The sequence below is a fragment of the Oncorhynchus nerka genome, linkage group LG12 (genome assembly GCF_034236695.1).
Source record: "Oncorhynchus nerka isolate Pitt River linkage group LG12, Oner_Uvic_2.0, whole genome shotgun sequence".
NCBI lineage: Eukaryota > Metazoa > Chordata > Actinopteri > Salmoniformes > Salmonidae > Oncorhynchus > Oncorhynchus nerka.
In genome coordinates, this window is record NC_088407.1 from 4,891,570 (window position 1) to 4,917,297 (window position 25,728).

General features: G+C 44.7%; 1 protein-coding gene across 1 annotated transcript in view; it reads right to left on the reverse strand.

The window, feature by feature from the left end:
- LOC115126435 (FH2 domain-containing protein 1-like) overlaps nt 1-23,518 on the reverse strand; it is a 64,785-nt gene extending 41,267 nt beyond the window's left edge. Inside the window, 1 exon segment of the mRNA XM_065025165.1 lies at nt 23,241-23,518. The gene's annotated coding sequence lies outside the window, so the exon portion shown is untranslated.
- Between the last annotated feature and the right edge of the window lie 2,210 nt (nt 23,519-25,728).

The following is a 25,728-nucleotide window of genomic DNA, read 5'->3' on the forward strand; positions in this document are numbered from 1 at the left end:
GAAGAGAAGGAGAGAGAGAGAGAAAGAGGGGAGAGAAAGAGAGAGAGAGAGAAAGAGGGGAGAGAGAGAGAGAAAGAGGGGAGAGAGAGGGGGGAGAGATATTCCCTTTTGTACTTCAACGACCTACACATTGTTACAACACACAGCCAATAATAACGTTTTGAAATGTCTCTATTCTTTTGAAGCTCCAATAAAGCCCTTTGAATTGAATTGAGTCTCTTTTCAAGTCCTTGTTTGACATCACAAGCTTTGAGAACCAGTCTGAACACATCAGAGCAGACAGAAAGGAGACCAGATCCCTCACTACTTATTTAAAAAGGCCACATGTTAGTCTTTTTAATTCATTTTTTTATTTTTTAAATCGCATATCTAATAAATAATTGTGTGTTTATTTCATAGAAATAATCCCAAATATATGTTTTTTAATGATTTATTTCCCTGAGCCTCCTTTTACCATTGAAATGATTTGTCTGATCTTGTGTTTGTTTTAAATACATTCAGAAAGTATTCAGACACCCACAGATTGTTATACTGCCTTATTCTAAAACGGATTAAATACCCCCCCCCCCATCAACCCCTTAATGACAAATACAAAAAATAGGTTTGTAGATATTATAAATAATGTCTCTGAGCTCAGACAATTCCTTCGACCTCATGACTTGGTTTTTGCTCTGACATGCACTGTCAACTCTGAGACCTTATATAGACAGGTGTGTTGCCTTTCCAAATCATGTCCAATCAATAGAATTTACTACAGGTGGACTTCAGTCAAGTTGTAGAAACATCTCAAGGATGATCAATGGAAACAGGATGCACCTGAGCTCAATTTTAAGTCTCATAGCCAGTTTGCCAACATTTCTAGAAAGCTGTTTTCGCTTCGTCAGTATGGGATATTGTGATGTCATTATGGGGTATTGTGATGTCATTATGGGCTTATTGTGATGTCATCATGGGGTATTGTGATGTCATTATGGGGTATTGTGATGTCATTATGGGGTTATTGTGATGTCATCATGGGGTATTGTGATGTCAGTATGGGGTATTGTGATGTCAGTATGGGGTATTGTGATGTCATTATGGGGTTATTGTGATGTCATCATGGGGTATTGTGATGTCATTATGGGGTTATTGTGATGTCATTATGGGGTATTGTGATGTCAGTATGGGGTATTGTGATGTCATTATGGGGTATTGTGATGTCATTATGGGGTTATTGTGATGTCATTATGGGGTATTGTGATGTCATTATGGGGTTATTGTGATGTCATTATGGGGTTATTGTGATGTCATTATGGGGTATTGTGATGTCATTATGGGGTATTGTGATGTCAGTATGGGGTTATTGTGATGTCATTATGGGGTTATTGTGATGTCATTATGGGGTATTGTGATGTCAGTATGGGGTATTGTGATGTCAGTATGGGGTATTGTGATGTCATTATGGGGTATTGTGACTTTTTTTTAACTGCACTGCCCCTTTAATATTTCAGTCACCAGCACCTCGGGATTCACACACACACAAACACACACCGACACAGACACACAGACACACACACACACACACATACATACATACACACACACACACACACACAGACACACACACACACAGAACACCCCGACACTTCCTCCATTTATGTATTATTCATTGTCAGGAAGTGATGTGGCTCCTCACAGGGAACGTGTGTGTGTATGTATCCAGTTGAACACTGCCCAGCCCGGGTGTGTGTGTGTTTGTATGTATCCACTAGTACTAGTCCAGTTGAACACTGCCCAGCCCGGGTGTGTGTGTGTGTATGTATCCACTAGTACTAGTCCAGTTGAACACTGCCCAGCCCGGGTGTGTGTGTGTGTGTAGCCACTAGTACTAGTCCAGTTGAACACTGCCCAGCCCGGGGGTGTGTGTGTGTGTAGCCACTAGTACTAGTCCAGTTGAACACTGCCCAGCCCGGGGGTGTGTGTGTGTATGTAGCCACTAGTACTAGTCCAGTTGAACACTGCCCAGCCCGGGTGTGTGTATGTGTATGTAGCCACTAGTACTAGTCCAGTTGAACACTGCCCAGCCCGAGGGTGTGTGTGTGTATGTAGCCACTAGTACTAGTCCAGTTGAACACTGCCCAGCCCGGGGGTGTGTGTGTGTATGTAGCCACTAGTACTAGTCCAGTTGAACACTGCCCAGCCCGGGGGTGTGTGTGTGTGTAGCCACTAGTACTAGTCCAGTTGAACACTGCCCAGCCCGGGTGTGTGTGTGTGTGTAGCCACTAGTACTAGTCCAGTTGAACACTGCCCAGCCCGGGGGTGTGTGTGTGTGTAGCCACTAGTACTAGTCCAGTTGAACACTGCCCAGCCCGGGGGTGTGTGTGTGTGTAGCCACTAGTACTAGTCCAGTTGAACACTGCCCAGCCCGGGGGTGGGTGTGTGTATGTAGCCACTAGTACTAGTCCAGTTGAACACTGCCCAGCCCGGGGGTGTGTGTGTGTATGTAGCCACTAGTACTAGTCCAGTTGAACACTGCCCAGCCCGGGGGTGGGTGTGTGTATGTAGCCACTAGTACTAGTCCAGTTGAACACTGCCCAGCTCGAGGGTGTGTATGTGTGTAGCCACTAGTACTAGTCCAGTTGAACACTGCCCAGCCCGGGGGTGTGTGTGTGTGTAGCCACTAGTACTAGTCCAGTTGAACACTGCCCAGCCCGGGGGTGTGTGTGTGTGTAGCCACTAGTACTAGTCCAGTTGAACACTGCCCAGCCCGGGTGTGTGTGTGTGTGTAGCCACTAGTACTAGTCCAGTTGAACACTGCCCAGCCCGAGGGTGTGTGTGTGTAGCCACTAGTACTAGTCCAGTTTAACACTGCCCAGCCCGAGGGTGTGTATGTAGCCACTAGTACTAGTCCAGTTTAATACTGCCCAGCCCGAGGGTGTTGTGATTGTGATGTCATTATGGGGTTATTGTGATGTCATTATGGGGTATTGTGATGTCATTATGGGGTATTGTGATGTCATTATGGGGTTATTGTGATGTCATTATGGGGTTATTGTGATGTCATTATGGGGTATTGTGATGTCATTATGGGGTATTGTGATGTCAGTATGGGGTTATTGTGATGTCATTATGGGGTTATTGTGATGTCATTATGGGGTATTGTGATGTCATTATGGGGTATTGTGATGTCAGTATGGGGTATTGTGATGTCAGTATGGGGTATTGTGATGTCAGTATGGGGTATTGTGATGTCATTATGGGGTATTGTGACTTTTTTTTAACTGCACTGCCCCTTTAATATTTCAGTCACCAGCACCTCGGGATTCACACACACACAAACACACACCGACACAGACACAGACACACAGACACAGACACAGACACACACACACACACACATACATACATACACACACACACACACAGACACAGACACACACATACACACACAGACACACACACACACACAGAACACCCCGACACTTCCTCCATTTATGTATTATTCATTGTCAGGAAGTGATGTGGCTCCTCACAGGGAACGTGTGTGTGTATGTATCCAGTTGAACACTGCCCAGCCCGAGGGTGTGTATGTAGCCACTAGTACTAGTCCAGTTTAACACTGCCCAGCCCGAGGGTGTGTGTGTAGCCACTAGTACTAGTCCAGTTTAACACTGCCCAGCCCGAGGGTGTGTATGTAGCCACTAGTACTAGTCCAGTTTAACACTGCCCAGCCCGAGGGTGTGTGTGTGTAGCCACTAGTACTAGTCCAGTTTAACACTGCCCAGCCCGAGGGTGTGTATGTAGCCACTAGTACTAGTCCAGTTTAACACTGCCCAGCCCGAGGGTGTGTGTGTAGCCACTAGTACTAGTCCAGTTTAACACTGCCCAGCCCGAGGGTGTGTATGTAGCCACTAGTACTAGTCCAGTTTAACACTGCCCAGCCCGAGGGTGTGTGTGTAGCCACTAGTACTAGTCCAGTTTAACACTGCCCAGCCCGAGGGTGTGTGTGTGTAGCCACTAGTACTAGTCCAGTTTAACACTGCTCAGCCCGAGGGTATGTGTGTGTGTAGCCACTAGTACTCGTCCAGTTTAACACTGCCCAGCCCGAGGGTGTGTGTATGTAGCCACTAGTACTAGTCCAGTTTAACACTGCCCAGCCCGAGGGTGTGTGTGTGTATGTTTATATACAGTTGGAGTCAGAAGTTAGGTTGGAGTCATTAATCCCGAGTGGTTAAGGTTAGGGCTATGGTTTGTGTGTGTATGTGTATCTACAGTTGGAGTCATTAATCCCGAGTGGTTAAGGTTAGGGCTATGGTTTGTGTGTGTGTATGTGTATCTACAGTTGGAGTCATTAATCCCGAGTGGTTAAGGTTAGGGCTATGGTTTGTGTGTGTGTATGTGTATCTACAGTTGGAGTCATTAATCCCGAGTGGTTAAGGTTAGGGCTATGGTTTGTGTGTGTGTGTGTATCTACAGTTGGAGTCATTAATCCCGAGTGGTTAAGGTTAGGGCTATGGTTTGTGTGTGTGTGTGTGTGTGTGTATCTACAGTTGGAGTCATTAATCCCGAGTGGTTAAGGTTAGGGCTATGGTTTGTGTGTGTGTATCTACAGTTGGAGTCATTAATCCCGAGTGGTTAAGGTTAGGGCTATGGTTTGTGTGTGTGTGTGTGTGTATCTACAGTTGGAGTCATTAATCCCGAGTGGTTAAGGTTAGGGCTATGGTTTGTGTGTGTGTGTGTGTGTATCTACAGTTGGAGTCATTAATCCCGAGTGGTTAAGGTTAGGGCTATGGTTTGTGTGTGTGTGTGTGTATCTACAGTTGGAGTCATTAATCCCGAGTGGTTAAGGTTAGGGCTATGGTTTGTGTGTGTGTGTGTGTGTATCTACAGTTGGAGTCATTAATCCCGAGTGGTTAAGGTTAGGGCTATGGTTTGTTGAAGGCTTAAAAACAAAATAATAATTCACAATAATGTGCTCTTTTCATCTCCCTGCTTGCTAGAGAACTGCAGTGGTCTAAGCAGCGATGAGTTTTGGGCGCCGACGAAGACAAAATATCGTTCTCAGGACCTTTTCAAAATGTCCGAAATCGTGTGTCTATTTCTTATGACCAACCTGCATCAAGGAACCCACCCACCATCTCCCTTAAATCTCGTTTTTCAACCTCAATCCACAAATTTCTTGTTAATTAACAAACTATAGTTTTGGCAAGTCGGTTAGGACATCTACTTTGTGGAGAGACAAGTCATTTTTCCAACAATTGTTTATTATTATGTGGATATATTGTAGATATATTGATCATGAGGGAGGAAAATGATGTGGATATATTGAAGCAACATCTCAAGACATCATTCAGGAAGTTAAAGCTTGGTCGCAAATGGGTCTTCCAGATGGACAATGACCCCAAGCATACTGACAAAGTTGTGGCTAAATGTCTTAAGGACAACAAAGTCAAGGTATTGGAGTGGCCATCACAAAGCCCTGACCTCAATCCTATAGAAAATGTGTGGGCAAAACTGAAAAAGCGTGTGAGAGCAAGGAGGCCTACAAACCTGACTCAGTTAGACCAGCTCTGTCAGGAGGAATGGGCCAAAATTCACCCAACTTATTGTGGGAAGCTTGTGGGAGGCTACCCAAAACAGTTTGACCCAAGTTCAACAATTTAAAGGCAATGCTACCAAATACTAACTGAGTGTATGTAAACTTCTGACCCACTGGGAATGTGATGAAAGAAATAAAAGCTGAAATAAATCATTCTCTCTACTATTATTCTGACATTTCACATTCTTAAAATATAGTGGTGATCCTAACTGATCTAAGACAGGGAATTTTACTAGGATAAAATGTCAGGAATTGTGAATACCCGAGTTGAAATGTATTTGACTAAAGGTGTATGTAAACTTCTGACTTCAACTGTATATATGTGTGTGTGTGTGTGTGTGTGTGTGTGTGTGTGTGTGTGTGTGTGTGGTCTTATGCAACATCTCTGAGCTCAGTGTGAACCTTCAGCTGACCAGATCAAACATGGATCGTACCAACTACCTGCTACACAACTCTGTTTACATCCCTGTTAGTGAGCATTTTATCAAGACAATACACCTGACAGGTGTGGCATATCAAGACAATACACCTGACAGGTGTGGCATAACAAGACAATACACCTGACAGGTGTGGCATAACAAGACAATACACCTGACAGGTGTGGCATATCAAGACAATACACCTGACAGGTGTGGCACATCAAGAAGCCGATTTTAAACAGCATGATGACTACAACAGTCTACAGCGCTGTAACCCCATTCCCCTTCCTACTCCTCCTCCTTCGGCTTCTACACCTGTGGGATCGTCTGAGACCAGTCACCTGGACAGCTGATGAAACTGTGGGATCATCTGAGACCAGTCACAAGGACAGCTGATGAAACTGTGGGATCGTCTGAGACCAGTCACCTGGACAGCTGATGAAACTGTGGGATCGTCTGAGACCAGTCACCTGGACAGCTGATGAAACTGTGGGATCATCTGAGACCAGTCACAAGGACAGCTGATGAAACTGTGGGATCGTCTGAGACCAGTCACCTGGACAGCTGATGAAACTGTGGGATCGTCTGAGACCAGTCACCTGGACAGCTGATGAAACTGTGGGATCGTCTGAGACCAGTCACAAGGACAGCTGATGAAACTGTGGGATCGTCTGAGACCAGTCACCTGGACAGCTGATGAAACTGTGGGATCGTCTGAGACCAGTCACAAGGACAGCTGATGAAACTGTGGGATCGTCTGAGACCAGTCACCTGGACAGCTGATGAAACTGTGGGATCGTCTGAGACCAGCCACCTGGACAGCTGATGAAACTGTGGGATCGTCTGAGACCAGTCACCTGGACAGCTGATGAAACTGTGGGATCGTCTGAGACCAGTCACAAGGACAGCTGATGAAACTGTGGGATCGTCTGAGACCAGTCACAAGGACAGCTGATGAAACTGTGGGATCGTCTGAGACCAGTCACAAGGACAGCTGATGAAACTGTGGGATCGTCTGAGACCAGTCACCTGGACAGCTGATGAAACTGTGGGATCGTCTGAGACCAGCCACCTGGACAGCTGATGAAACTGTGGGATCGTCTGAGACCAGTCACCTGGACAGCTGATGAAACTGTGGATTTGCACAATCGAAGAATTTCTGCACAAACTGTCAGAAACCGTCTCAGGGAAACTCGTCGTCCTCATCAGGGTCTTGACCTGACTGCAGTTCGGCGTCGTAACCGACTTCAGTGGGCAAATGCTCACCTTCGATGGCCTCTGGACTCGCTGGAGAAGTGTGCTCTTCACGGATGAATCCCAGTTTCAACTGTACAGATGGCAGACGTGGGTGAGCAGTTTGCTGATGTCAATGTTGTGAACATTGTACACATTGATCCAGAGCATCCCAAACATGCTCAATGGGTTGACATGTCTGGTGAGAATGTAGGCCATGAAAGAACTGGGACATTTTCAGCTTCCAGGAATTGTGTACAGATCCTTGCGACATGGGGCCGTGTATTATCATGCTGAAACATGAGGTTGATGGAGGTGTATGAATGGCACCACAATGGGTCTCAGGATCTCGTCTCGGTATCTCTGTGCATTCAAATTGTGATTTAATAAAATGCAATTGTATTCGTTGTCCGTAGCTTATGCCTGCCCCATACCATGACCCCACCGCCACCATGGGGAGGTTCCCAGGATTAGAGGTTCCCAGGGTTAGAGGTTCCCAGGGTTAGAGGTTCCCAGGGTTAGAGGTTCCAAGCCTGTTCTAAGGAAAGGGGGAGGTTGTCAGGGTTAGAGGTTCCCAGGGTTAGAGGTTCCCAGGGTTAGAGGTTCCCAGGGTTAGAGGTTCCCAGGGTTAGAGGTTCCAAGCCTGTTCTAAGGGAAGGGGGAGGTTGTTTCTTTCGATACATCTCTCTCTAATGGTTTCTCTCAGCATCCCTCTAATGGTTTCTCCCAGCATCCCTCTAATGGTTTCTCTCAGCATCCCTCTCTAATGGTTTCTCTCAGCATCCCTCTCTAATGGTTTCTCTCAGCCTCTCTCTACTGGTTTCTCTCAGCATCTCTCTCTAATGGTTTCTCTCAGCATCCCTCTAATGGTTTCTCCCAGCATCCCTCTAATGGTTTCTCTCAGCATCCCTCTCTAATGGTTTCTCTCAGCATCCCTCTCTAATGGTTTCTCTCAGCCTCCCTCTACTGGTTTCTCTCAGCATCCCTCTACTGGTTTCTCTCAGCATCTCTCTCTAATGGTTTCTCTCAGCATCCCTCTCTAATGGTTTCTCTCAGCATCCCTCTACTGGTTTCTCTCAGCATCTCTCTCTACTGGTTTCTCTCAGCATCCCTCTCTAATGGTTTCTCTCAGCATGTCTCTCTAATGGTTTCTCTCAGCATCTCTCTAATGGTTTCTCTCAGCATCCCTCTCTAATGGTTTCTCTCAGCATCCCTCTCTACTGGTTTCTCTCAGCATCCCTCTCTAATGGTTTCTCTCAGCATCCCTCTCTAATGGTTTCTCTCAGCATCCCTCTCTAATGGTTTCTCTCAGCATCCCTCTCTAATGGTTTCTCTCAGCATCCCTCTCTAATGGTTTCTCTCAGCATCCCTCTCTAATGGTTTCTCTCAGCCTCTCTAATTGTTTCTCTCAGCATCTCTCCCTCTCAATATATAGGTCAGGGCCCACAATGCTGGTCTGGTGGGGGGTGGGGGGGGGGTCATAATTGGGTCAGTTGAGAAAAGCTAACTAGCGAGTGAGTGATCAGCTCAGGTCGTCACCGCTCAGCAATGTCATCTCCCACCCCGCCCCACCCTATCCCAGAATGCTTTGGCCTATGTGGATCATCGTGGACAGGGTTCTCTGTGACAATAGGCTCGCGGTAAACACAACATCACAGCTAGAAGCACCGACGAGGCACAACGTTAGTAGAACGTCACAGGGGTTCTCTTAAACACCCCATCAGCCAATCAGAGCCCTCGGAACCCCATTGTGAGGTCACCAGGAAGGCCTAAGGCTCTCTGTCACGTGATTGGGTTGATGTCATCACTGGCACACCTTTCAATTTTACGACCTTTGTTTACGAGCACTACCCATGGAAGGGGGAGGGAATGGTGGCATAAAAGACCAGCGAACCAAATTATTTTGGTCTTCGACCCTTTGAATGGAGAGAGGGATATAAGGAGGAGGGAGAAACTATCAGAGGGAAGTGGGTTTGGTGTCGACCCTGACCCCGTTTGGAGAGAGGGAGGGAAGGAAGGAGGGAGAGACTATCAGAGGGAAGTGGGTTTGGTGTCGACCCTGACCCCGTTTGGAGAGAGGGAGGGAAGGAAGGAGGGAGAGACTATCAGAGGGAAGTGGGTTTGGTGTCGACCCTGACCCCGTTTGGAGAGAGGGAGGGAAGGAAGGAGGGAGAAACTATCAGAGGGAAGTGGGTTTGGTGTCGAGACCCCGTTTGGAAGAGGGAGGGAAGGAAGGAGGGAGAAACTATCAGAGGGAAGTGGGTTTGGTGTCGACCCTGACCCCGTTTGGAGAGAGGGAGGGAAGGAAGGAGGGAGAAACTATCAGAGGGAAGTGGGTTTGGTGTCGACCCTGACCCCGTTTGGAGAGAGGGAGGGAAGGAAGGAGGGAGAAACTATCAGAGGGAAGTGGGTTTGGTGTCGACCCTGACCCCGTTTGGAGAGAGGGAGGGAAGGAGAAAGAGAGGGGAGGGTTTATTTGGGATTGTAAACAAGCAGCCATTGTGGGTGGCACACAGTCCGTAACCATAGGGACGGCTGCTGTTATGAGGGTTACCACAGTAACACATGGAAGCCCTAGCACTGGTAGCTGGGACACACACACACACACACACACACACACACACGGCAGGTGCTCATAATTCAAAAAGGGTGCACCTCCCCCGGCTTTAAAAAATTAATAATTAACAACATCAACTGCCTCTGAAGCAAAGGACTTGTTATTTCTACAACATCACACTGCTCATCACAAATTGTAAGCGAGTTAGTTATAGTGCCTTCCAAAACACCTCATTCATATCAGCTGATCATTGATAATTGATGTAAATATGCTATTTAGCTAGCTTGACATATTATTATATATTTTTTTTAACTTACTGTGATTTAAATGGTCAATGGTTTTAAATATTAACCTGACAATATTCAGAATGTTGTAACTCATGATACAGCGAGCTCCAGGGAGTATTGGGACAGTGACTCATTACTTGTTGTTTTGCCTCCAAACTCATTATTTGTTGTTTTGGCTCTGTACTCCAGCACTTTAGATTTGAAATGATACTTGAGGGTATTTTCATCCATATCGGGTGAACCGTTTGGAAATGACAGCCCTTTTTGTACATCGTCCCTCACATTTTAAAGGGTTCCAAAGTATTGGGACAAATTCACATGTGTATTAAAGTAAAATGAACAAAAATATAAAATGCAACAATTTCAAATATTTGACTGTTACAGTTCAGAATAGGAAATCAGTTCATTTAAAAGGGCTTATTATTATTATTATATTATTAAATTATTATTCATTATTATATAATTATTTAATTATTATTTTTATATTATTAATTATTATTTAATTATTATATTATTATTATTTTATTATTAATTATTATTTAATTATTATATTATTATTATTCTATTATTAATTATTACATTATATTATTATTATATTATTATTATTATTATATTATTATATTATTATATTATTATTTTATTAATTATTATTATATTATTAATTATTATATTATTAATTATATTATTATTTTATATTATTAATTATTATTAATTATATTTATTAATTATATTATTATATTATATTATTATTATTATATTATTATTTTATTAATTATATTATTATATTATTATTAATTATATTTTATTATTATATTATTAATTATTATATTATTATTTTATTAATTATATTTTATTTTATTAATTATATTATTTTATTAATTATATTATTATATTATTAATTATTTATTATTTTATTAATTATATTATTATTATATTATTATTTTATTAATTATATTATTATTTTATTATATTATTAATATTATATTATTATTTATTATTATATTATTATTTTATTAATTATATTATTATTTTATTATTAATTATATTATTATTTTATTAATTATATTATTATTTTATTATTATTATATTATTATTTTATTATTATTATATTATTATTTTATTAATTATATTATTATATTATTAATTATATTATTATTTTATTAATTATATTATTTTATTATTATTATATTATTATTTTATTAATTATATTATTATTTTATTAATTATATTATTATATTATTATTTTAATAATTATATTATTATTTTATTATTATATTATTATTATATTATTATTTTATTAATTATATTATTATTTTATTATATTATTATTATATTATATTATTATTTTATTAATTATATTATTATATTATTATTTTATTAATTATATTATTATTTTATTAATTATATTATTATTTTATTAATTATATTATTATTTTATTATTATTTTATTATTATTTTATTATTATTATATTATTATTATTAATTATATTATTATTTTATTAATTATATTATTATTTTATTATTATTATTATATTATTATTATATTATTATTTTATTAATTATATTATTATTAAATTATTATTATATTATTATTATATTATTATTATTAATTATATTATTATATTATTTAATTATTATATTATTATTTTATTAATTATATTATTATTATATTATTATTATATTATTATATTATTATTATTAATTATATTATTATATTATTTAATTATTATATTATTATTACAGACAGAAATACTCCTCCTCCAAAACCAACTCACGTTTGAATTCAATCATGGCCACTAGCATTACTTAATTCAACAAATCTAAAACAAAATCAACAAGCCCTTTAATGTGTCTCATGCAAACGGAATGTATTGTATTTGTAATGTGAGTTAAATTACTGTTTTTACTTCCTGCTTTCACTTCAATGGCCGCCAGTCCACTTCGCCATCATAGAGTTGAATGGGGATGTCGTTCTATTCATTTCTATGGTAGCACATGCAGCCAGGAGCAGAGGGGGGCTATTTGAACGTTTATTATATTATTACAGTCTGGCCATTAACACACATGACCGTCACACACAACCACAGTTAAACACACGTGCAGGAACACACACAGTCCAAGCACTAGTGTGACTTTTCCAACAGAAACTGACAGGCCAACAGACAGTGAACGAGAGACTGAGGAGAGAGCGAACGAGCGAGAGACTGAGGAGAGACTGAGGAGGAGAGCGAGAGAGGGAGCGAGAGGCTGAGGAGAGAGAGCGAGAGGCTGAGGAGAGAGAGAGAGGGAGGCTGAGAGGCTGAGGAGAGAGAGAGAGGGAGCGAGAGGCTGAGGAGAGAGAGAGAGGAGAGAGGGAGCGAGAGGCTGAGGAGAGAGAGAGGGAGCGAGAGGCTGAGGAGAGAGAGAGAGGAGCGAGAGGCTGAGGAGAGAGAGAGGCTGAGGAGAGAGAGAGAGAGGCGAGGAGGCTGAGAGAGAGCGAGCGAGAGGCTGAGAGAGAGAGAGAGGAGCGAGCTGAGAGAGAGAGAGGGGAGCGAGAGGCTGAGGAGAGAGAGAGAGGGAGCGAGAGGCTGAGGAGAGAGAGAGAGGGAGCGAGAGGCTGAGGAGAGAGAGAGAGGGAGCGAGAGGCTGAGGAGAGAGAGAGAGAGGGAGCGAGAGGCTGAGGAGAGAGAGAGAGGGAGCGAGAGGCTGAGGAGCGAGAGGCTGAGGAGAGAGAGAGAGGGAGCGAGAGGCTGAGGAGAGAGAGAGAGGGAGCGAGAGGCTGAGGAGAGAGAGAGGGAACGAGAGGCTGAGGAGAGAGCGAGCGAACGAGCGAGCGAGAGGCTGAGGAGAGAGAGAGAGGGAGCGAGAGGCTGAGGAGAGAGAGAGAGAGGGGAGCGAGAGGCTGAGGAGAGAGAGAGAGAGGGAGCGAGAGGCTGAGGAGAGAGAGAGAGGGAGCGAGAGGCTGAGGAGAGAGAGAGAGAGGGAGCGAGAGGCTGAGGAGAGAGAGAGGGAGCGAGAGCGAGAGGCTGAGGAGAGAGAGAGAGAGGAGAGGCTGAGAGGCTGAGGAGAGAGAAGAGAGAGAGGCTGAGCGAGAGGCTGAGGAGGAGAGAGGCTGAGGAGAAGAGAGAGGGAGCGAGAGGCTGAGGAGAGAGAGAGAGAGGAGCGAGAGGCTGAGGAGAGAAGAGAGAGGGAGCTGAGAGGCTGAGGAGAGAAAGAGAGAGGGAGCGAGAGGCGAGAGGCTGAGGAGAGAGAGAGAGAGGAGCGAGAGGCTGAGGAGAGAGAGAGAGGGAGCGAGAGGCTGAGGAGAGAGAGAGAGAGGGAGCGAGAGGCTGAGGCTGAGGAGAGAGCGAGCGAAGCGAGAGGCTGAGGAGAGAGCGAGCTGAAGAGAGAGAGAGGGAGCGAGCTGAGGAGAGAGAGAGAGGCTGAGAGGCTGAGGAGAGAGAGAGGGAGCGAGAGGCTGAGGAGAGAGAGAGAGGGAGGAGAGGCTGAGAGGCTGAGGAGAGAGCGAGAGGCTGAGGAGAGAGAGAGAGGGAGCGAGAGGCTGAGGAGAGAGAGAGGGAGCGAGAGGCTGAGGAGGAGAGAGAGAGAGGGAGCGAGAGGCTGAGGAGAGAGAGAGAGAGAGAGGAGCGAGAGGCTGAGGAGAGAGAGAGAGAGGGAGGAGAGAGAGGCTGAGGAGAGAGAGAGAGAGGGAGCGAGAGGCTGAGGAGAGAGAGAGAGGGAGCGAGAGGCTGAGGAGAGAGAGGAGGGAGCGAGAGGCTGAAGAGAGAGAGAGAGGGAGCGAGAGGCTGAAGAGAGAGAGAGAGGGAGCGAGAGGCTGAGGAGAGAGAGAGAGGGAGCGAGAGGCTGAGGAGAGAGAGAGAGAGGGAGCGAGAGGCTGAGGAGAGAGAGAGAGGGAGGGAGCTGAGGAGAGAGAGAGAGGGAGCGAGAGGCTGAGGAGAGAGAGAGAGGAGCGAGAGGCTGAGAGAGAGAGAGAGGAGAGGCTGAGGAGAGAGAGAGAGGGAGCGAGAGGCTGAGGAGAGAGAGAGAGAGGGAGCGAGAGGCTGAGGAGAGAGCGAGCGAACGAGAGGCTGAGGAGAGAGCGAGCGAACGAGAGGCTGAGGAGAGAAACATTTTTTGATTTGATATCGAGAGAGATGCGAAGGAAGACTAGCCATGCATTTCTTAGGGAGGGTTTAGACTAGAGGATATCTGCTGTCTAGTCTGGTATTTCACTTCACTCTGAATTGGTTGCCATTTCAGCACCCCTTGACTTCTCTGTCTGTCCCCTTACACACACACACACACACACACACACACAGTGGTAACCGGGGTAACCCCAGTGAGGGCGTATTATCCTCCAGACAAACAACTATAAAAAGGTCAGTGAAAGAGCTTTGGTACCATGCCTGGTCCCCCGTCGTGCTGCGCTGTGAACAGACCGGGGCAGAGAGGGGGGCGCGGTGGGGCTATGCCCGATGCTAGTGACCCCCACACACAGCCCTGGCACCACCAACCAATTTAACCAGTTCTCATATCGTTGACGAGAAACATCTCATTCTGAGTGTGGAATGTCTTTGGCTTGTGATGCTCGACAGGGCCGGGTTATGTGTTGTGAAGCTAACCACAATCAGGATTAGGCACAATAGTGTAATTTGCAGTTTGCCTTCCAAATAAAAGTATGTCATTGAGAGTGATGCAAACGAATACAAATAGTATATTTATGCCATACTTTTACTTTGAAAGCTAACCGCAAATTCCACTGTTGTGGCTAATCTTTATTGTGGCTAGCTTCACATAGATGGGGACCGAGCTCAGCACAGTAGAGCCCAGTACAGTAAAACCCAGTACAGTAGAGCCCAGTACAGTAAAGCTCAGTACAGTAGAACCCAGTACAGTAGAGCCCAGTACAGTAGAGCTCAGTACAGTAGAACCCAGTACAGTAGAGCCCAGTACAGTAGAGCTCAGTACAGTAGAACCCAGTACAGTAGAGCCCAGTACAGTAGAGCCCAGCACAGTAGAGCCCAGTACAGTAGAGCCCAGTACAGTAGAGCCCAGTACAGTAGAGCTCAGTACAGTAGAGCCCAGTACAGTAGAGCCCAGTACAGTAGAGCCCAGTACAGTAGAGCCCAGTACAGTAGAGCTCAGCACAGTAGAGTCCAGTAGAGTAGAGCCCAGTACAGCAGAGCCCAGTACAGTAGAACCCAGTACAGTAGAGCCCAGTACAGTAGAGCTCAGTACAGTAGAACCCAGTACAGTAGAGCCCAGTACAGTAGAGCTCAGTACAGTAGAACCCAGTACAGTAGAGCTCAGTACAGTAGAACCCAGTACAGTAGAGCCCAGTACAGTAGAGCCCAGTAGAGTCCAGTACAGTAGAGCCCAGTACAGTAGAGCTCAGTACAGTAGAGCCCAGTACAGTAGAGCCCAGTACAGTAGAGCTCAGCACAGTAGAGCTCAGCACAGTAGAGCCCAGTACAGTAGAGCCCAGTACAGTAGAGCTCAGTACAGTAGAGCCAGGTACAGTAGAGCCCAGTACAGTAGAGCTCAGTACAATAGAGCCCAGTACAGTAGAGCCCAGTACAGTAGAGCCCAGTACAGTAGAGCTCAGCACAGTAGAGCCCAGTACAGTAGAGCTCAGTACAGTAGAGCCCAGTACAGCAGAGCCCAGTACAGTAGAGCTTAGTACAGTAGAGCCAGGTACAGTAGAGCCCAGTACAGTAGAGCTCAGTACAATAGAGCCCAGTACAGTAGAGCCCAGTACAGCAGAGCCCAGTACAGTAGAGCCCAGTACAGTCGAGCTCAGTACAGTAGAGCCCAGTACAGTAGAGCCCAGTAGAGTAGAGCCCAGTACAGTAGAGCCCAGTACAGTAGAGCCCAGTACAGTAGTACCCCCTCCCCCCCCACCTTCTGACACCCAGGTAGCAACACACTTCTCTGTCAGCCCACCACCTCAAGCTAAACAAGATGGAGTCCATCATGGTTGACAACTCCACGTTGTCCCCCTCCCCAGAATGCAAAGAAACTTGGCGTGACTCTGGACCACCACCCCCCCCCCCACACCCCCACACCCTGTCGTTCTCTGCAAACGAAGCAGTGACTCGTTCCTGCAGGTTCACGCTCTACAATATCCGTAGAGTATGACGTTACCTCGCACAGGAAGGGGCGCAGGTCCTAATCCAGACACTTGTCCTCTTCCATCTGGACTACTGCAATTTGCTGTAGGCTGGACTCCCCGCAAGTGCCCATCAAACCCCTGTAGGCCAAGTAAATTAGAGAGATGGCTAAATGTTTGTGTCAAAGAGCCTTTACTGCTAAATCTCACAACAGGTTTTAGAGCACTATCTCCATCGTAGAGCCCCTAGTGGTGGTCATCTCCATCTAGAGCCCCTAGTGGTGATCATCTCCATCATAGAGCCCCTAGTGGTGGTCATCTCCATCATAGAGCCCCTAGTGGTGATCATCTCCATCATAGAGCCCCTAGTGGTGGTCATCTCCATCATAGAGCCCCTAGTGGTGATCATCTCCATCGTAGAGCCCCTAGTGGTGATCATCTCCATCATAGAGCCCCTAGTGGTGATCATCTCCATCATAGAGCCCCTAGTGGTGATCATCTCCATCATAGAGCCCCTAGTGGTGATCATCTCCATCGTAGAGCCCCTAGTGGTGATCATCTCCATCGTAGAGCCCCTAGTGGTGATCATCTCCATCGTAGAGCCCCTAGTGGTGATCATCTCCATCATAGAGCCCCTAGTGGTGATCAGCCCCTAGTGGTGATCATCTCCATCATAGAGCCCCTAGTGGTGATCATCTCCATCGTAGAGCCCCTAGTGGTGGTCATCTCCATCATAGAGCCCCTAGTGGTGATCATCTCCATCATAGAGCCCCCAGTGGTGATCATCTCCAGCCCGTAGTGGTGATCATCTCCATCGTAGAGCCCGTAGTGGTGATCATCTCCATCATAGAGCCGTGGTGATCATCTCCATCGGGCCCCAGTGGTGATCATCTCCATCATAGAGCCCCTAGTGGTGATCATCTCCATCATAGAGCCCATAGTGGTGGTCATCTCCATCATAGAGCCCCTAGTGGTGATCATCTCCATCATAGAGCCCCTAGTGGTGATCATCTCCATCGTAGAGCCCCTAGTGGTGGTCATCTCCATCATAGAGCCCCTAGTGGTGATCATCTCCATCGTAGAGCCCCTAGTGGTGATCATCTCCATCATAGAGCCCCTAGTGGTGGTCATCTCCATCGTAGAGCCCCTAGTGGTGGTCATCTCCATCATAGAGCCCCTAGTGGTGATCATCTCCATCATAGAGCCCCTAGTGGTGGTCATCTCCATCATAGAGCCCCTAGTGGTGATCATCTCCATCATAGAGCCCCTAGTGGTGATCATCTCCATCATAGAGCCCCTAGTGGTGATCATCTCCATCATAGAGCCCGTAGTGGTGGTCATCTCCATCATAGAGCCGGTGGGGGTGATCATCTCCATCGTAGAGCCCGTAGTGGTGGTCATCTCCATCGTAGAGCCCCTAGTGGTGATCATCTCCATCGTAGAGCCCCTAGTGGTGATCATCTCCATCATAGAGCCCCTAGTGGTGATCATCTCCATCATAGAGCCCGTAGTGGTGATCATCTCCATCATAGAGCCCCTAGTGGTGATCATCTCCATCATAGAGCCCGTAGTGGTGATCATCTCCATCTAGAGCCCCTAGTAGTGATCCTCTCCATCATAGAGCCCGTAGTGGTGGTCATCTCCATCGTAGAGCCCCTAGTGGTGATCATCTCCATCGTAGAGCCCCTAGTGGTGGTCATCTCCATCATAGAGCCCCTAGTGGTGGTCATCTCCATCATAGAGCCCCTAGTGGTGGTCATCTCCATCATAGAGCCCCTAGTGGTGGTCATCTCCATCATAGAGCCGGTAGTGGTGATCATCTCCATCATAGAGCCGGTGGGGGTGATCATCTCCAACAGGTTTTAGAGCATTAACTTATAGGGCCGGCGCCAGAATGAATCAGCTGGACAGGTTTGATTTTAAAAAAAGGTCAACGGTCAAATGTGGGGGTGCATATATTTGTCGTTTCACTGCATGTACCAGTGGGTAACCTGGACCAGTGGGTGGGTAACCTGGACCAGTGGGTAACCTGGACCAGTGGGTAACCTGGACCAGTAGGTAACCTGGACCAGTGGGTGGGTAACCTGGACCAGTGGGTGGGTAACCTGGACCAGTGGGTAACCTGGACCAGTGGGTAACCTGGACCAGTAGGTAACCTGGACCAGTGGGTAACCTGGACCAGTGGGTAACCTGGACCAGTGGGTAACCTGGACCAGTGGGTGGGTAACCTGGACCAGTGGGTGGGTAACCTGGACCAGTGGGTAACCTGGACCAGTGGGTGGGTAACCTGGACCAGTGGGTAACCTGGACCAGTAGGTAACCTGGACCAGTGGGTAACCTGGACCAGTAGGTAACCTGGACCAGTGGGTAACCTGGACCAGTGGGTGGGTAACCTGGACCAGTGGGTGGGTAACCTGGACCAGTGGGTAACCTGGACCAGTGGGTGGGTAACCTGGACCAGTGGGTGGGTAACCTGGACCAGTGGGTGGGTAACCTGGACCAGTAGGTAACCTGGACCAGTGGGTAACCTGGTAGGTTATAACTCAGAGATAGACCAACTGCTACACAGGCCTATAGGTTATAACTTCCATATATCTCAGAGATAGACCTACTACTGTAGGTAGTATTACTACTATAACCAATGTAGCAGTAGGTCTATAACTCAGAGATAACCTATAGGTCAATGTAGCAGTAGGTCTATAGACTAATGTAGCAGTAGGTCTATAACTCAGAGATAGTCTATAGACCAATGTAGCAGTAGGTCTATAACTCAGAGATAGTCTATAGACTAATGTAGCAGTAGGTCTATAACTCAGAGATAGTCTATAGGTCAAAGTAGCAGTAGGTCTATAACTCAGAGATAGTCTATAGACCAATGTAGCAGTAGGTCTATAGGTCAAAGTAGCAGTAGGTCTATAACTCAGAGATAGTCCTACCAGTCAAAGTAGCAGTAGGTCTGGATAACTGGACCAGAGATAGTCTATAGGGGTCAATGGAGCAGTAGGTCTATAACTCAGAGATAGTCTAACCTGGACCAATGTAACCTGGACCAGTGGGTCTATAACTCAGAGATAACCTGTCTATAGGTCAAAGTAGCAGTAGGTCTATAACTCAGAGATAACCTGGACCAGTAGACCAATGTAACCTGGACAGTAGGTCTATAGGTCAATGTAGCAGTAGGTCTATAGACCAATGTAACCTGCAGTAGGTCTATAACTCAGAGATAGTCTATAGACCAATGTAACCTGCAGTAGGTCTATAACTCAGAGATAGTCTGGATAGGTCAAAGTAGCAGTAGGTCTATAACCTGGACAGAGATAACCTATAGACCAATGGGTAACCTGCCAGTAGGTCTATAGGTCAATGTAGCAGTAGGTAACCTAGACCACCAGTGGGTGTAGCAGTAGGTCTATAACTCAGAGATAGTGGACTAGTAGACCTGGAATGTAGCAACCTAGGTCTATAACTCAGAGATAGCCTTCAGACCTAACAGTAGGTCTATAACTCAGAGATAGCCTTCAGACCAATGTAACAGTAGGTCTATAACTCAGAGATAGCCTTCAGACCTAACAGTAGGTCTATAACTCAGAGATAGCCTTCAGACCAATGTAACAGTAGGTCTATAACTCAGAGATAGCCTTTAGACCAATGTAACAGTAGGTCTATAACTCAGAGATAGTCTGGATAGGTCAATGTAGCAGTAGGTCTATAACTCAGAGATAGTCTATAGACCAATGTAGCAGTAGGTCTATAACTCAGAGATAGTCTATAGGTCAAAGTAGCAGTAGGTCTATAACTCAGAGATAGTCTATAGACCAATGTAGCAGTAGGTCTATAGGTCAAAGTAGCAGTAGGTCTATAACTCAGAGATAGTCTATAGGTCAAAGTAGCAGTAGGTCTATAACTCAGAGATAGTCTATAGGTCAATGTAGCAGTAGGTCTATAACTCAGAGATAGTCTATAGACCAATGTAGCAGTAGGTCTATAACTCAGAGATAGTCTATAGGTCAAAGTAGCAGTAGGTCTATAACTCAGAGATAACCTATAGACCAATGTAGCAGTAGGTCTATAACTCAGAGATAGGTCTATAGACCAATGTAGCAGTAGGTCTATAACTCAGAGATAGTCTATAGACCAATGTAGCAGTAGGTCTATAACTCAGAGATAGTCTATAGGTCAAAGTAGCAGTAGGTCTATAACTCAGAGATAACCTATAGACCAATGTAGCAGTAGGTCTATAGGTCAATGTAGCAGTAGGTCTATAGACCAATGTAGCAGTAGGTCTATAACTCAGAGATAGTCTATAGACCAATGTAGCAGTAGGTCTATAACTCAGAGATAGTCTATAGACCAATGTATCAGTAGGTCTATAACTCAGAGATAGTCTATAGACCAATGTAGCAGTAGGTCTATAACTCAGAGATAGTCTATAGACCAATGTAGCAGTAGGTCTATAACTCAGAGATAGTCTATAGACCAATGTAGCAGTAGGTCTATAACTCAGAGATAGTCTATAGACCAATGTAGCAGTAGGTCTATAACTCAGAGATAGTCTATAGGTCAATGTAGCAGTAGGTCTATAGGTCAATGTAGCAGTAGGTCTATAGGTCAATGTAACAGTAGGTCTCTAACTTCCATCGTCTACTCAGTAAAGTACCTAAATCTGGAAAAATATAAACAGAAAATATCCTGATGAAAATGTGGGTTGGTTCTCTCTGTGTTCCACCTGTCCGCCTCCCTTTCTATCGGTCTTGAGCTAATCGCTAATGAAGAGCAACAGGCAGGCGACAAGCATAGGGCTGCATAGCATACCCAGAGAAACGCATTGGCCTTAATCTGGACCCATAGGGCTGCATAGCATACCCAGAGAAATGCATGGGACTTAATCTGGACCCATAGGGCTGCATAGCATACCCAGAGAAACGCATTGGCCTTAATCTGGACCCATAGGGCTGCATAGCATACCCAGAGAAATGCATGGGCCTTAATCTGGACCCATAGGGCTGCATAGCATACCCAGAGAAACGCGTTGGCCTTAATCTGGACCCATAGGGCTGCATAGCATACCCAGAGAAATGCATGGGCCTTAATCTGGACCCATAGGGCTGCATAGCATACCCAGAGAAACACACTGGCCTTAATCTGGACCCATAGGGCTGCATAGCATACCCAGAGAAACGCATTGGCCTTAATCTGGACCCATTTCAATGAGATTGAGCCCACTCCCTTCACCTCTAGTATGACACACCATACTCTGTTGGTCCTGACAGCATCAGATACATGGTCTACACATACTGAGACAGAGAGGTGTTGTTTCACTGTCCAGACAGCATCAGATACATGGTCTACACATACTGAGACAGAGAGGTGCTGTTTCACTGTCCAGACAGCATCAGATACATGGTCTACACATACTGAGACAGAGAGGTGCTGTTTCACTGTCCAGACAGCATCAGATACATGGTCTACACATACTGAGACAGAGTGGTGCTGTTTCACTGTCCAGACAGCATCAGATACATGGTCTACACACACTGAGACAGAGGTGCTGTTTCACTGTCCAGACAGCATCAGAGACATGGTCTACACATACTGAGACAGAGAGGTGCTGTTTCACTGTCCAGACAGCATCAGATACATGGTCTACACATACTGAGACAGAGAGGGGCTGTTTCACTGTCCAGACAGCATCAGATACATGGTCTACACATACTGAGACAGAGAGGGGCTGTTTCACTGTCCAGACAGCATCAGATACATGGTCTACTCATACTGAGACAGAGAGGAGCTGTTTCACTCTTATCAGAGATTGATGTGTTTTCTGTCGGGGCGCGTCTCAGTCTAATAAATGATCAATATTTTATTTGGACGGGCGCGCCAGGCCCCCTAAGGCCCGCCGATAATGTTGGCCCTGTTGACTCCATACAGAGGCTGGCCACTGACAACAGTATTAGAGTCAGATTCAATGATTTATACACACTAGATGACTGAAAGGGAGTGCTGTTTTGAAGCCACCGCGCCACCATCTTGGTTCTCCTCCTCCAATGTAAACACATTGAGGAAGTTATAGAAATGCAGTTATTAATTAATTATCTACATTTGTTTATTCTATTATAGACACCTTAAATGCGTACTTTAAAACATTATATTATGAGGTGAGTAAAACATTTTACAAAAACTTTACAAAACTTCCTTATTAAAGTAGAATTTGTTTGGAAGTTCTAATGTGACTGTCCCCACAACAACAACAAGAAAAATACTTAAATACATTTAATTTTGTCCTTGAAACATTTAAATGAAATACTGTAGAATCCCATTCATTCCTATTCCTCCGACTGGATGGCCGCGTGCTGGCTTGAAAGCCTCTCATTGGCTAAAACATAGCATCAGCAATACAGGGTTTATATACTTCATTGGTCAGATCACGAGAAGGGTGTAATTGCAGACCGCGCAATTAGGGATGTTTTCTGATATCGGTGTTTATTGATGGGATATTTCACCCATTGACGCTCGCCATTGGTCTGTGGGCGTTCTTTCGTGTATGATTGTAGGTAAGGCCTAACCCTTTTCTTAACCTTATTGTCCTGACCTGCCATGCTCAATCACCTAACCTGCTATGTAAACAAATAATCTGTGTCGAGAGACAATCAATCTCATAACACCGGAACTGACCGACGGTAGGTATCAATGGTTGTTCCCTGATATCAAGAAACGCCCCGAATTGCGGTCTGCAATTACACCATATTGAGACCTGCGGTGACACATATTTTACAAGAACATTTAATAAAAATGAAGCTAATCAAGCAAACGCAGATCACCGCAACTAGAGCAGATAGATAGAATGCTGGAGGATAGAAATCCGGCTGCACATGGTCACTATTATTGAACCAAACTAACGCCAAAAAAGGACAGCTGAGGATGACAGTTTGATTACTCACACTAGGTATACACTACAATCCCCTGACGTGTTATTGTTTTATGACACGGTAGGCACCGCTAACCACATGACCGAGTGTGAGATGAGTATAGTTCCAATTCCAAACCCGTTGGCGACAAAAAAAAATAATGCAAATACCGTTTATTGTCCCTAAAAACTTACCGTTAAAAACGGAGCATGCACACGCAGATATATTCCTAGTCAAACCGAGGAGAATAGAGTTCGGTATAGCAGGAGAAGAAACGGATCCTTTGCCAGTGTCCACAGAGCAGACCTCTCCCACGGACCTACCCGTAGAACTGGCACGAGCTTCTCCCGACACCGGTTGAGCGCGAGTGCGTAGGGAGAGTGGTGCGCATGCGTGGACACCCCCCAACGCTGCTCGCTCAGGTGTGATGAGAGAGAGTGGAATAGATTATTGTTGATAGCCCTATATTGACTGTAGAATAGAGTACAGAGGAAAAGCAATATCAGATGAATGAAAAGGGTTGCCTACAATATGATGCAGCCTCTGTGTGCCATGACGTCATGCTGTGGGCAGGCTGTGTGTGAAGGGAGTGTGTGAAGGGTAGATAACAGCCTAACCTGTCCCTCCCTTGGCACTTGGTCTTTGAATTTCTCTCCCAGTAATTAGCTGCAGTGTTTGCCACTGTATCAGTCACAATTAAAAGGGTCAATCTGCAATTGGTACAAGCATTTGAATCAAATAGCCATTGATTGTTTTAAATAATAACTTATGAATGCCTCGTGAACTTAGTTCAACTGCTGCACCACAGATCATCCCTTTAAGTAATCTTGAAAACACTTAGCCGGGTAAAGTCAGTGGAGAGAATAGAGCTGTCAGTATCCTAGATTAGTCCGGCAGTGAGTCAGTCCTCGCTGCCCAGTGGACAGAGCTGCTCTCCCCGGAGAGCTTTTTGATGACCCTCGATACGGACACACACCGACGTGGCCACACAGCAGATCGCCAACACAGGTTTAGCAGTGAAGGCATTTTGTTCTCAATTGGCGAATCAACTCTCCAATTACTATATCGCTCTCCTAATTCCCATGGTCATTTGAATGATTCTGAATGGCAGTTTTTATTCAATGGGAAATAGCTGGACAGTCCGAGACTGTGCCTGAAACCAGACCTTACCCACTGGGCAGACATCAATTCAACGTCTATCCCCACGTTTCATTGAAATGACATAGAAACAACATTCTCCACCTTTCACCCAAAGTGTACACTTACACAATCCCAATAGTGGATTTAAAAGCATTGGATTAGTGTAAGCATTGGCTGGACGGAGTTTCCACCATTGTTAAATCCATGACGGGTGGTCCGCAAGTGTGCACTTTGGGAAAAGGGTGGAGAAACGGGATTGAAGCCTTAGCGTTGGGAACGAGCGAGGCTGAAAACAGACCATTAGCTCTGCGGAGAGAATAGCCCCTAGTCACTTTGTTTAGGCATCTGACGGATGCTAAGTAAACACACAGTACAATGAGAAATTCTAGAACACTGCTTATGGAACCCTGAGAAGGAAAAATGATGTCATAGTGAGTGATGTCATAAATGCTGTCCTAAAAATAAATAAATATAGCTCATTAACATAACAGTCATGTGATCAGCTCATTAACATAACATAAATACAATATATATATATATATATATATATATATATTACGTTATGTTAATGAGCTGATCACATGACTGGAAAAACACTGACTGGGACTAAAAAAATAAATAAACATTAACATTCAAACACTATTTTCTGACATGACAAAGACATGATAAAACAAATTGTTCACAAACATTTTAATGGGCAAGATTCAAAAACACACCAAAAGCTCTGAGGAAAGCCAACAAGTCAATACATAAAAGATGATGTCATAGTGAGTGATGTCATAAATGCAAAAGCTCTGAGGAAAGCCAACAAGTCAATACATAAAAGATGATGTCATAGTGAGTGATGTCATAAATGCAAAAGCTCTGAGGAAAGCCAACAAGTCAATACATAAAAGCTTAACAAATCTAAGTAACACTGGCAAGAGCAGTGTGTGCAAGTCATTTTCTTTAAGATCGCCACAAATGATTCCCACGCACCTGCAACAAGCCCACTCAGATGTGCAAGTGCATTCCCTATTTTAAGATTTGAGAAAGAAAAAAAAATGTGAAACCCGCTCACTGCTCTGTAATAAGCTTTATGTGTCAGCCTCTGATTGGACGGGAGGGCGATTTGTAAAGCTGAAAGAGCAGTGTGTAGGTTTCTCCTTTTTGTCTCGTTTTATTCAACTGTTATCATGCACCTGCAACGAAGATAACTCAGATGTGCGAGTGCTTTTTGAATTTCCTATTTTTAAAGAATCAAAAACACGTACATTATACACAAAGAATAATGTTGATCTCGATATTTGGCATTAAATTGCGTTTATATTCAAAAACACACAATTATACACAATTGTTATTTTTGGTAGATAGACAAGTGCAAAAGATGCGTTTGGAATTATACCGAACAAAAATACAAAACGGAAAAAGTGTTGGTCCCAAGTTTCATGAGCCGAAATAAAAGGTCCCAGAAATGTTCCTTACGCACAAAAAGCTTATTTCTCCCAAATGTTGTACACAAATTGGTTTACATCCCTGTTAGTGAGCATTTTCTCCTTTGCC